Source organism: Lepidochelys kempii, chromosome 7, assembly GCF_965140265.1.
Source record: "Lepidochelys kempii isolate rLepKem1 chromosome 7, rLepKem1.hap2, whole genome shotgun sequence".
Classification (NCBI taxonomy): Eukaryota; Metazoa; Chordata; order Testudines; family Cheloniidae; genus Lepidochelys; species Lepidochelys kempii.
In genome coordinates this window covers 32,082,227-32,094,712 of record NC_133262.1, presented here as the reverse complement: position 1 = coordinate 32,094,712, position 12,486 = coordinate 32,082,227, and the positions used below count along the sequence as shown (strand labels likewise).

The 12,486-nt window shown below is 44.8% G+C and overlaps 1 protein-coding gene and 1 long non-coding RNA gene across 2 annotated transcripts in view; one reads left to right on the top strand and one right to left on the bottom strand.

Annotated features, from left to right (window-relative positions):
• Positions 1–843: 843 nt before the first annotated feature.
• LOC140914329 (uncharacterized) lies at positions 844–9,008 on the bottom strand. Its single transcript, XR_012159828.1, has 3 exons — positions 8,847–9,008; positions 2,012–3,695; positions 844–1,178 (listed from the first exon to the last, which is right to left on the bottom strand). It is a non-coding gene; the product is annotated as an uncharacterized lncRNA (long non-coding RNA).
• The window catches only part of CAPN1 (calpain 1), a 54,289-nt gene continuing 49,951 nt past the window's right edge, over positions 8,149–12,486 (top strand). Inside the window, exons 1-2 of the mRNA XM_073351855.1 lie at positions 8,149–8,177; positions 8,756–8,919. The gene's annotated coding sequence lies outside the window, so the exon portion shown is untranslated. The remainder of the gene's footprint in view (positions 8,178–8,755; positions 8,920–12,486) is intronic.

Sequence of the window (12,486 nt, the reverse complement as noted above, 5' to 3'; positions counted from 1 at the left end):
CTAACACACAACACACTTTTCTAACCTAGAATAATTGCACAATGTTAGGAGTGTTGGTCACATTATCTTGATCTACTGGGAATGACCACAAGGGTTAACAAATACAACACAAGCCATTTCTGTCACGGCCGTGGTGACTTCACTGACCAAGCTGAATGCTCTCTGCCACAGTTCATCTGGATCAGTATCTGATGCAAGTAAAATAATTGATGTGGAATCAAAGCTTGGTAGTCTCTTTAATTTGGCATCCCTCTCCGCAGCTGTCTATAGGCAATGAGAGAGCCTGGGCTACAGGGCACAGCACTTTCTCAGGCTGTGGTGCCTGGCATTACTTATGGAGGTAGGGACAGTGTCTGGGTGGGGCATGAAACTCCATCTTATTTCCAATTAATAGGCAAATGCAAATCTTAACCACTAAACAGGGTGACGGGAGTCTTGCCACTGTATTCCTAGGGCTGCCTTTGACTTGTTATATGGGAGGGATACGTCCCTTCTCAGTACCTTACTGGTAGAAATCTAAGGGTATGTCTACACAGGGAATTAAGAACAGCTATTTGTGAATAACTTCTGGAACAAGAGTGTGTCTTCACCAAGACATGCCTTAATCAAGTGCCATGTGTAGAGGAGACCTACTAAAAATGTTGGTGCCTGTCACAGCTCTTGAGTCTTTTGACACAGTCCCATGTGACATTCTGATAAGCAAACTAGATGAAAGCACTATAAGGTGGGCGCACAACTGATTGAAAGACCATACTCGGAGTAGTTATCAAAGGTTTGCTGTCAAAGTGGGGAGGTCAGACCTATGGGGGCCTAACAGGGGTCAGTTCTGTATTCAAATGCCACATTTATTGTGAATACAGAAAGAATCATAGTAAGCAGTTAGTTATAGCTATAACATTCCATTCAGTTTCATATTTATTCATACATTCATTCATACACACACAGGTTCTGCAAGGTTGTTATCATTGTTACCAGCCTTAGAGTTACTCATGCCGAGCCACTGGCCAGGTGGCTTGGACACAAGGAGGGAGAAGGGCCTTGTCAGATGCCCATCTGACGCTCCTGGAAGATGGTTTGCAGAATCAGACCCCAAAGTGCTCAGTTTCTAGAGTCCATTTTTATAGGAATTTATTCCTATGCCAGTCATTGGGAATTGCTTCATCATGCTGTTGCTGAATCTATCAGCAGATAGAAAAGGAGTACTTGTGGCACCTTAGAGACTAACCAATTTATTTGAGCATGAGCTTTCGTGAGCTACAGCTCACTTCATCAGATGTTTACCGTGGAAACTGCAGCAGACTTTATATACACACAGAAATCATGAAACAATACCTCCTCCCACCCCACTGTCCTGCTGGTAATAGCTTATCTAAAGTGATCAACAGGTGGGCCATTTCCAGCACAAATCCAGGTTTTCTCACCCTCCACCCCCCCACACAAATTCACTCTCCTGCTGGTGCTAGCCCATCCAAAGTGACAACTCTTTACATAATCAAGTCGGGCTATTTCCTGCATAGATCAAGGTTTTCTCACATCCCCCCCACCCCCATACACACACAAACTCACTCTCCTGCTGGTAATAGCTCATCTAAACTGACCATTCTCCAGGTTTAAATCCAAGTTAAACCAGAACATCTGGGGGGGGGGGGTAGACTTCCTGAGGAAACTTCAATCCATCGGTGATCTTCCTGATAACACCATCCTGGCTACTATGGATGTAGAAGCCCTCTACACCAACATTCCACACAAAGATGGACTACAAGCCGTCAAGAACACTATCCCCGATAATGTCACGGCTAACCTGGTGGCTGAACTTTGTGACTTTGTCCTTACCCATAACTATTTCACATTTGGGGACAATGTATACCTTCAGATCAGCGGCACTGCTATGGGTACCCGCATGGCCCCACAGTATGCCAACATTTTTATGGCTGATTTAGAATCTCTAAGGTGCCACAAGTACTCCTTTTCTTTTTGCGAATACAGACTAACACGGCTGTTCCTCTGAAACCTATCAGCAGATGGCACATTCCTGACAGCTCTGTGTTGTTCTTTGGTTCTCCCATCCTTGAGGCTGTTGGGTGGATTCCAGTCTGCCCTCTGGGGGGTCCTCTGATTGTTGCCACTTGATGCCTTCTTTGGCCGCTGGACACTGGATTCTTAGGCTGGCACCTCCCTGATCATTCAATTATTATCCCCACCAAGCATCCATTCACATACATCCTCTATCCCTATTTTAATCACAATTGTTACCAAAGCGAGATAAATACAACAAAAGAGCAGGGGAGTCTGTGTGCTGTTTCTGTTACAAAGTATTGCTTTGAGAACAGACTCTGTCTTAGGATGTACTAACACAATTAGCAGCTTGCAAGTTTCACACAGAGAGGGAGAGAAACCATACCAAAAACCAAGAGACCTCTTAATTAGTAATACCCTGGAATTTACACTATGGGGAATCAAACTCATTTGTGATTTTAATACAGAACTTCTTTAATATTATCCAACAGTAGTACTGCTGAAAAGGAGTTGGGAGGTTATAGTAGATCACAACCTGAGTCATCAAGCTGGTGCAGTTACAGAAAAAGGCTAATATTTTTCTGGGGTGTATTAACAGGGAGTGTTGTATGTCAGATCGGAGGTAACTGTCCCTCACTGCTCAGCCAGAGAACTGTGCCGAATTCTGGGTGCCACACTTTAGGAAAAATGTGGACAAATGGGAAGGAATGCAGAGGGGAGCAATGAAAGGTTAAAAAAAAATAAACTGGTTGTGTTTCTTAAGAAAAGAAGACTGAGGGACTTTGATAAGTCTTCAGATATGTTAAGGGCTGTTATAAAGAGGACTGTGATAATTTGTTCTCCCTATCTACTGAAGGTAGGACAAGAAGTAGTGGGCTTAGCCTACATCTTCGATACTGGGGATTGTCTACACTGCACTTTTGCCAGTAAAACTTTTGTTGGTAGAGGGTCTGAAAAAAAAAACCACAGCACTGACCAACAAAAGTTTTACTGACAAAAAGCGCCGGTGTGGACAGTGCTTTGTTGGCGGGAGACGCTCTCCCACCCACAAAGATACCATCTCTCAAGGGGGGTGGCTTTATTTTGTCAGCAGGAGAAACAAAGAACAGCTACACTGCTGTAGCAGCACAACTGTGCTGCTGTATGGTGTGCAGTGTAGCCATAGCATTAGGTTAGACAATAGGAGAAACTTTCCAACTGTAAGGGTAGTTAAGTTCTGAAAGAGACTTCCAAGGGTGATTGTGGAATCCCCATCGTTGGAGAGTTTTAAGAACAGGTTAGACAAACACCTGAAAGGGATGGACCTTGAGAATGGAATGGAAGTTCGACACCATGTACAGTCAAGCATGAGGATTTATTACACACAGTGCTGTCGGAGTGTCACTTTGCTTATTAGGCTCAGTAAGACACTGCTAAACAATTGATTACAATAGATTATATAGGGTGCCAATGGGTGGAGAGAAGCGACAGAGTGCGAGTTTCCAAGCCGCTAGATAGGTTCTAGCAGTAGTCTAAAAGATTACATAATGGCTCTGCGCATAGCTCAGGTTAACATGTTTGCTAATACACAGTTGTTATCCCTCAAATTCTCTTCTTGCAATGTATAAGTTAAATCCTGATTTCAGGTCCATAGAAATGACGGTGGCTCTTTCCAGACAGGTTGGCCCACAGGTACATTGCTGGAGGGTTTAAAGCAAAAAGAAAAGTAAACAGTACACAGCAATGACAATTGTGTATGGTTTACCCCTGCATTTCTGCGAACTGGGGTTGGCATCTGTGAGGGAGGATGCCATAACTCATGCTATCATATTAGGCCTCTCTGAACCCTGGTTGGCATTAGGGGAGTATGTACCGTTATCTTTTCCTGAACCAGGGAGTAGACTTCAAGTCTCCTCTCAGTGAATTATGTGCCTATGATTCCTGATAAGCCTCCCAATTACTGCTCTCTACCTGGAGTTATGCTGTCTCCGTTTCAACTATACATAAAATAAGCAAAACAAGGCTGTCTCCTGCTCATCCCATCTTTCTTTAGCCATGTATTGTCCATTGTTAACTAGGCCTCAGACCAAGCCGAGGAATTAGGGCCTATGTGAAAGGTCATTAACAGAGACTATGGTCAAGATCTTACCTACATATTATTGGGATTTTGGCCCTTCACCTAGGTTTACTTTGTCCTGCCTCAGTACAGGAGATGGGATTTGATGAACTCTCAAGGTCCTTTCCAATTCCAGTCCTATGGTTCTATGATGTTCAAAGTGCTGAAATCCCTGCATAAACCCCCCAAACACTTGATTCCTTTCAGTCACACTCCAGCAGTGAATGCAGCAGTTTGAGCTGGAAAAAGATCCCACCTCTTCTTAATACCCTGCACCATGTTTTATGATTCACTAACAACAAGCTGAGTTGTATCATTTTCTTCCTTGAGGGAAGAGCCTTTGTTTTGACCAGAACATACCCCACATAAACTACCAAAGAGAAGAGGGAACAAATGTATAGTATTAATTCATGTGCTAATAATTTTGTGCTTTCTGTATATCATTCTCTATAGCAATGGATCTGCTCCTGTCTTGTCTAGTTCCTCTCCTCTTGAACTGAAGGGTAGCTGCTGAAAAATGGCTCATCCAGGAGTCACACACCTACAACTGAGAGAGGCTGCTTAGATTGGGCTGAAAGATGGTAGTAGTTTAATGACAGACAGCAGTGCTACAAAAACATGAAATGATATCTCCGAAACTGCAGCAGGCAAACTAATGGTGCCAAGCTACCTCTCTGTGCACTTCATCTTCCCCACCTCTGAAAGCTCGTTTGGAGTTGCACTTAAAGAATTTCCAGCACCAACCTGCTACAGTAAATGGTGTTGCTCACTCAGCAACAGGATGCTCTTCCTGCGTATGGTGTGAGAGGGTGCCCTCTGCTGGGTGAAACCCAAAACTGAGGCCCTATTCACTTCTAACTAGGGCAGTCAAGTGATTAAAAAAATTAATCGCGATTAATTGCTCCGTTAAACAATAATATAATACCAACTTTTTAAATATTTTCTACATTTTCAAATATATTGATGTCAATTACAACACAGAATACAAAGTGTACAGTCATCACTTTATATTATTTTTATCTCAAATATTTGCACTGTACAAAATAAGACATTGTATTTTTTCAGTTCACCTAATACAAGTACTGTAGTGCAATCTCTTTATCATGAAAGTTGAATTTACAAATGTAGAATTATGTACAAAAAATAACTGCATTCAAAAATAAAACAATGTAAAACTTTAGAGCCTACAAGTCCACCCAGTCCTACTTCAGCCAAATCGCTCAGGCAAAACAAGTTTGGTTACAATCTGCTGCTTGCTTCTTGTTTACAATGTCACCTGAAAGTGAGAACAGGCATTTGCATGGCACTGTTGTAGCTGGCGTCACAAGATAGTTACATGCCATATGTGCTAAAGATTCATCTGTCCCTTCATGCTTCAATCATCATTCCAGAGGACATGCATCCATGCCAATGATGGGTTCCACTCGATAACGATCCAAAGTAGAGCAGACCGATGCATGTTCATTTTCATCATCTGAGTCAGATGCCACCAGCAGAAGGTTGATTTTCTTTTTTGGTGGTTTGGGTTCTGTAGTTCCCTTATTGGAGCGTTGCTCTTTTAAGACTTCTGAAAGCATGCTCCACACCTCGTCCCTCTCAGATTTTGGACGGCACTGCAGATTCTTAAACCTTATGTCGAGTGCTGTAGCTATCTTTAGAAATGTCACATTGGTACCTTCTTTGTGTTTTGTGAAATCTGCTGTGAAAATGTTCTTAGAACAAACAACATGTGCTGTGGGTCATCATCCAAGACTGCTATAACATGAAATAAATGGCGGAATGAGGGTAACGGAGCAGGGGACATACAATTCTCCCCCAAGGAGCTCAGTCACAAATTTAATTAATTCATTATTTTTTTAACAAGCCTCATCTGCATGGAAGCATCTCCTCTGGAATGGTGGCTGAAGCATAAAGGGGCATACGAATGTTTAGCATATCTGGCATGTAAATACCTTGCAACGCTGGCTACAAAAGTGCCATGCAAACGAAAGCCTGTTCTCACTTTCAGGTGACATTATAAATAAGAAGCAGGCAGCAGTATTTCCCGTAAATGTAAACAAACTTATTTGTCTTAGTGATTGGTTGAACAAGAAGTAGGACTGAGTGGACTTGTAGTCTCTAAAGTTTTACATTGTTTTGGTTTTGAGTGCCGCTATGTAACAAAAAAAATCTACAATTGTCAGTTACACTTTCACATTAAAGAGATTGTACTACAGTACTTGTATGAGGTGAATTGAAAAACTACTATTTATCATTTTTTACAGTGCAAATGTTTGTAATAAAAATAATATAAAGTGAGCACTGTACACTTTGTATTCTGTGTTGTAACAGAAATCAATGTATTTGAAAATGTAGAAAAACATCCAAAATATTTAATAAATTTCAATTGGTATGATATTGTTTAACAGTGCGATTAATCGTGATTAATTTTTTTAATAGCAGTTAATTTTTTTGTGTTAATCACATGAGTTAACTGCGATTATTCGACAGCCTTACTTCTAACCTCAGTATGTCTTCCAAGTTCTCAGGCCCGTGTCAGCTTGAGCCTGGATCTTTTTCCACTTGATTCAGTTACAAGTGTTTGCTAACACTGCTGTTTAAACGAATAAAATACATGCCCGAGGGCACTGCTTCTCTGTGCTAGGTGTGGATCACTATGTCCAGTACACTCTTTAAAACAGTCAGCTCCTTTAGTTAATGTAGAAAAGTTATCTACATGACAGTAAAACCTACAGGTCCAAATAGATCCAGGCCCTGTTGTGCTAGGTGCATCACTTGGACAAAAGTGAGTCTGCCCCAGAGAGCTTATATGTTAAATCAATAATGAATGAGAGGGGAAGGGACTTGCCCAAGAGCACACAGTGGATCAGTGCCAGAGCTGGCAATAGAATCTAGAGGCTTGTTGTCTACACCACGCAGCTTTTAGCAACAAGGCTGGGTCAACACAGCCTTGTCGCTAAAAGGCAGCGTATGTAAAGGCTCTTTTTCAGTACTTTATTGGCACTTTTGCTGACAAGCTACTTCCAGCCCCGTGAGTGGCGTTAGCTTTGTCGGCGGGAGAGCACTCCTGCCGACAAAGCTGCGTTCACACTGCCACTTGCGTTGCCAAAACTTTTGTCTTTCGCGGGGGTGCTTTTTTAAGTAACCGTGAAAGACAAAAGTTTTGTCGACAACTTTGCAGTGTAGGCAAGCCCTCAATCTCTTGATTCCCAGTATGCTGTCTTATTCTCTAGACCACCCATCCTTCCCTGTTCTTGCTCTTGTGGAGGCTTGCACTATGCCTCAATTTTCCCCATCTGTAGAATGGGAAGAAATGCAAAGCACAGTCTACACTGGTAAAGTACAGCAAAATACCGTTTCCCTAGAAGTCTCTGTGCAGTTTAATTTGGAGACTGTACACTCCACTGCTTGTCCCCATCTTGTTTTGGCATTGCCGTTAGTTGCTGACAAGGTGGCTGCATTTCCAGAATGAGTGATCCCTGAGAAAGCAATGTAATCTTTAAAGTCGTATGGGTTCGTTTGGGATGGAAAGCACTGGAAAACTATCACACTGAACTTTTAATTCGCACACACACACACACACACTTGACCCCCTGTCCAGTATCTGCTCACCCCAGAGGAGAAGTATGAAGCTACGTTTAACCTTCCTCAACTATTTCATCAAGTTCCACCTCCCCCATGCCAAGGAGAGTGCCTAGTAGCCTGTTTGCCAGGTGCTGGGCTGAGGGGCCAGGAAGGAGGAGTGGAGAATCTGTGGAGATTAGGACCACAGAGTCCTTCTCCTGGTTGTCAGCAATGAGCAGAACTGAGAGCAGGCCCCGAGTCAGGGGCAGGCACTTGGGGTTGGCTCCGCTTCAAGAGAGATGGAAAGAATTTTAGGGGGGGTGTTAAGGAAACCCGTATATCCTGTGCATCCTGGGGGAGCCAGGCAGGTTATGCACGCAGGTTACCCTAGCTGGCTTCTCTCTGCAGCGTTAAGCCAAAAACACAGAGAAGGAAGGGAGGGAGGGGCAGGCTTGGGTGGATCAGTGGCGTCGGACGGGCTCTGTGGGCTGGGAGCAGAGAGGTAGGCGCTGGGGAGCCAGGAGCAGGGAGTAGAGGTGGCAGCTGGGTGCTCAGAAATGCGGGTTAGGGAACCAGGATCCGGGATGGCAGGGGGCTCAGCGTTCGTGAGTGTCTCGGCGCAGAGATCTAAGGGGACGGGAAGCTCAGGCGTGGCCACAGCCGGCGAGGGGGCTGTGTCCATTTCCCCTCGTCCCCTGCTCCGTTTTCTCTGCCGTAGTGTTTTGAGAGCTACGTACGTACTCGTTAGCAAAGAGGCCCCTGTAGGGTCGGTTCACCGCTGCCCACCGGGCGGTATTCCCCGTCCCCGGGCTCCCCCTGCCCCCGGAGAGCGAGTTCTGGCCGCCGGCCTGCCGGGAGGCTCTCGCAATGCGGAGAAGGAACTGCGGGGAGGCGGGGGAGAGCGTGTCTGGCGCCGCGCTGGTGCAGCCAAACAAACTCTCAGCTGCCCCCGCCGCCCTTCCTCCGCCAAAGCGACCCTTGCCAAGCGCGCGGTGGGGTGGCCCTGGGAGAGGGGGGGCGGCGGCGGGGCGGCGCTGGCCGCACCAAAATGTCCCTTCTTTCCTCTTCTCCTTCCGCCAGGCTCTTGTATTTGCAAGACGCGGTTTGTGTGCGGGCAGGGGCACGAGGGAGGAGCCTGCAAGGGAGGAGTCGCGCAGGGGGGGGGACTCACGATCTCCCTGGGTAGGAGCGCCTTGGCTGGCTGAGCGTAAAGGGATCAGGACCTTGGCGGCGGTTCCCGAGAGGTAGGCTGCTTTCCTTCACCGGCGACCTGCCGCTTGCATGAGTTGCCTTCGCTGGGCGTGCGGCGCCCGACGGGCTTTACAAACCGCTGGACTGCGGGCGTGAAGGGCTGGGCGGGGGTTTCCTTTTAGCCGAGTTTCAGAGCAGCTGCCGTGTGTCTGTTTCCGCAAAAGGAACAGGAGGACTTGGGGCACCTTAGAGGCGAACATATTTATCTGAGCATCAGCTTTTTTCCCGAAAGCTTGCGCTCTGATAAATGTGTTCGTCTCTAAGGTGCCCCAAGTCCTCCTGTTCCTTTGAGCCATTTTCAGTTTTAGCAGACACGGCCTCTTACACAATCCTAGTGCCTGTTTTGCAGCTTTCCCAGCACGGGGGGGTTTACAGAGCAAAATCCTTTCGTTTTATTTTTCTCTCCCTCTTAATATTTCCTTCTTTAACCCGTAAGGAGGGGGACCGGGACTTGTACTCTCCCCTAATTATTGATTTGATTGCCAAAAATTGGGGCATGCTGCCAAGCTATTGACCCTGCTCTTAATTGACAGTAAAATCTTCCATGGTTTGGGGAGAGAGATCTGAATTTTTGCTGGAAGTCCAAAGTTTCTCTGCTAGTCTTTACCCTGCTTCTTATTGTGAGAGTTGAGATTTTCACTAGTCCCAAAAGGCCTGCCCCGGGCCCCATCAGGGCAAAGTTAAGAAAGGGATGGGAGGAAATTGGTACTTACATGGAGCTTTCTATTTTACAATTAACTTATTCATGCTGACAGCACCTGTGTGAGGTAGGTGCATTTATTTCCTTGCTTGTAAAGTGGGATGAAGGAGGTAGAGAGGATAAGGCCTACATCCCCATAGGTATTTTGGTGCTTAACTCCCACTGATTTGAGGGTCTGGATATATGGTCCCCATAGGTATTTTAGGTGCTTAACTCCCACTGATTTGAGGGTCTGGATGTATGTGATTTGCCCAAGGCTAGGCAGAGAGACTGTAACAGAGTCAGTAATGCACAGTCTGGCCTGTCCTCTAATTACTAGACCATCTCTCTTTAGAGGCTGTCTCATTCAGAGACTGATCCCAATAGAGAGACATGGAGCTTTCATCCACTTCTTTGTTCCAGGATGTTGTTCTTAAATCCAGTCCCATCTGTACATAATTGCAGCTGTGCAATATATGTTCCTTGCAGCAGGATGTGCTTTGAGACCGTAATGTGGCTCCGAATGGGCTTGGTGTTTGGCAGCAATGCGCCTGGCTGAACTAGTCAAATGAGCCTAAAGGAGTTGGGTGCTGAAATCAATGGGATTTGGGAACCTAATTCCCCTTGGCTCCTTTGAAAAACCCCAGAAGATGTTCTCTTCTCCAAACTGAAGACACTGTCTCTTCCATTCTTCTAGCTTTGTGTGCCAAAGTTAGTTGCCAATAATCTGCTCCAGGCCTTTGGAATGTTTTGGTGTCAGTCAGATAAGAAATGTAAAAGGAAAGAATTCTTGAGCAGTACTGTTGTCTGGGCTGCATGGTGGTGAGACAGGCTTAGCTAATGGTGCTGCATCCCTCTTTCAGTCTGAATTGGTGAAGTCTCAGCCAAACCCTCCAGTATTATGGCAGGAGCAGGACTGATGAGGCCTTTGCCTTGCAGGCACTGAAAATGGCCAGTCATCTCTTTTATGGTGCTTATGTCCTGATTCAATCACCAGTTAGCATAGCATAGCTGAATATCAAGCAGGACATTTTATATTCCGCCCTGCTGTGGGTTTGTTTTGTGTCTGTTCCAAGTCTCCCCACAGTCGCTGACTGAAGACCCACCATCAGCCAGTGTTACCAGGGTCTGGATGGTGACTCCATCATTTCTGTATTTGCTGTTGAGCAGTTCAAGAGGCTCCCGCCTCTCAAGGCCCAAGTGTGAATCCTGCATTCTTCTCTATGTTGGTGTTTCTAATAAGCCACCAGGGTGGTATCAGAGTACCAATGAAAACAGTTGACATTTGAACCCAACTACATTAAATATTAAAAGGATTGAGACCCTATGAGCTGGAGTGTTCTTGCCATAAAGAGGAAGGATGAGAGGACAGATTGTCTTGTAGATAGGTGTCAGGAGATATGGGTTCAATTCCCAGATCAGCCACAGATTCCCTGAATGATCCCGGGGAAATCACTTTACAGCTAAAGAAAAATTAAATGGGGATAGTTTTGCCCTTTATCTGTCTTGCTTATTTAGATTGTAAGCTCTCTTAGGAAGGGACTGCCTCTTGCTGTGTGTCTGGACAGTGCCCGGCACCATGGGGCTCCAATCTTAGTTGATGTTACAAATAATAACTCTAAAGGATAGAGCATGTAAATTGTAAATGTTTTTAGGCTGTTTTATGAATTCTCAGGAGGATCTGGGGTTGTTCTGCTCAACTTGTTTGACTCAGCTGGAGGCTCTCAAGGTTCATTTGTTTAACAAAGTTCTCTTGTACTGGGGAAGTGGGTTCAGTCATTAGTCCCCACACCTTCCTAGCTCTTGGGGACTTCCAGCTTGGGTTAAAAATTCACCTTTTCAATACTAAATCTGAGGGCTCATTACATTAGCAAAATTACTGCTCACCCCCAAAAGGAAAGGAGTAATTTTGGGAGTGCCTAGATGAAATAAATGAGTGATGATAAATCAGCAGATAAGAAATATTTAGTAGCTGTGGCAATTAAAAAAAGATTAAATCTTACTGATAATCTGTCTGATGTTAATATATAAAGCCCTTAATAACCTAGATCCAATGTAAATGAGTGAATGCCTCTTTCTGTTTAACGTATGTTGTCTAAATTTCTTTCTAGTCTATTTAGTGTAAGGGGCAGGGAATACCTCTTGCTATGTGTTTATATGGTTGGGGCATTGGGGCACTATTGTAATAAAAATACAACAGTAGAAAGCAACAATCAACCCCCACCATAAAATTAATATAAGCCAAGTAGTCTTCTTTCTAACTATCAGCTGAATGTAAATGCTTTCCAAGGCACCAGAGGGGAGATTGGTGCTCTGATTTTTGGAGTCACTTCCAATCAAACATACTTTGTGTGAATAAATCTCACCTGGGCTTGGAGGAGTTCAGTTCAGCTGAGAACATATTTAGGTGCATCTATGTCCATTGATTGGTTCCTCCTGATAAACACTTGCAAATTTTGATCCTGAGTTATGCCAACCTCCCCCGGGGCAAGGTGTGTCAGTCTATTTCAGAGAGCAGAGATGTTCTTGTGGAGACTCATGAGTTATCCCTCTTCCTTCAGGCATGGTATTACTTGAAGGACCTGTTCTAAGATTAATGCAAATGCTTCAGAAGTCTATGGGGGGAGGTGGTATGGTTTGTGTGGAATCAGGACACCTGGGATCAATTCCCACCTCTGCCTCTGTTGTAATTTATTTGTATTGTGGTAGCTTCTAAGAGCTCCAGTTGTGAACCAGGACTCCACTGTGCTAGGTACTGTGCAAACACGGAACAAAAAGATGGTCCCTGCCCCTGGGAGCTTGCGATCTAACTATAAGATAAGAAACAACAGCTGGATACAGACAGATGCAGGAAACAAGGAAACAGTAATACACTTGGTCA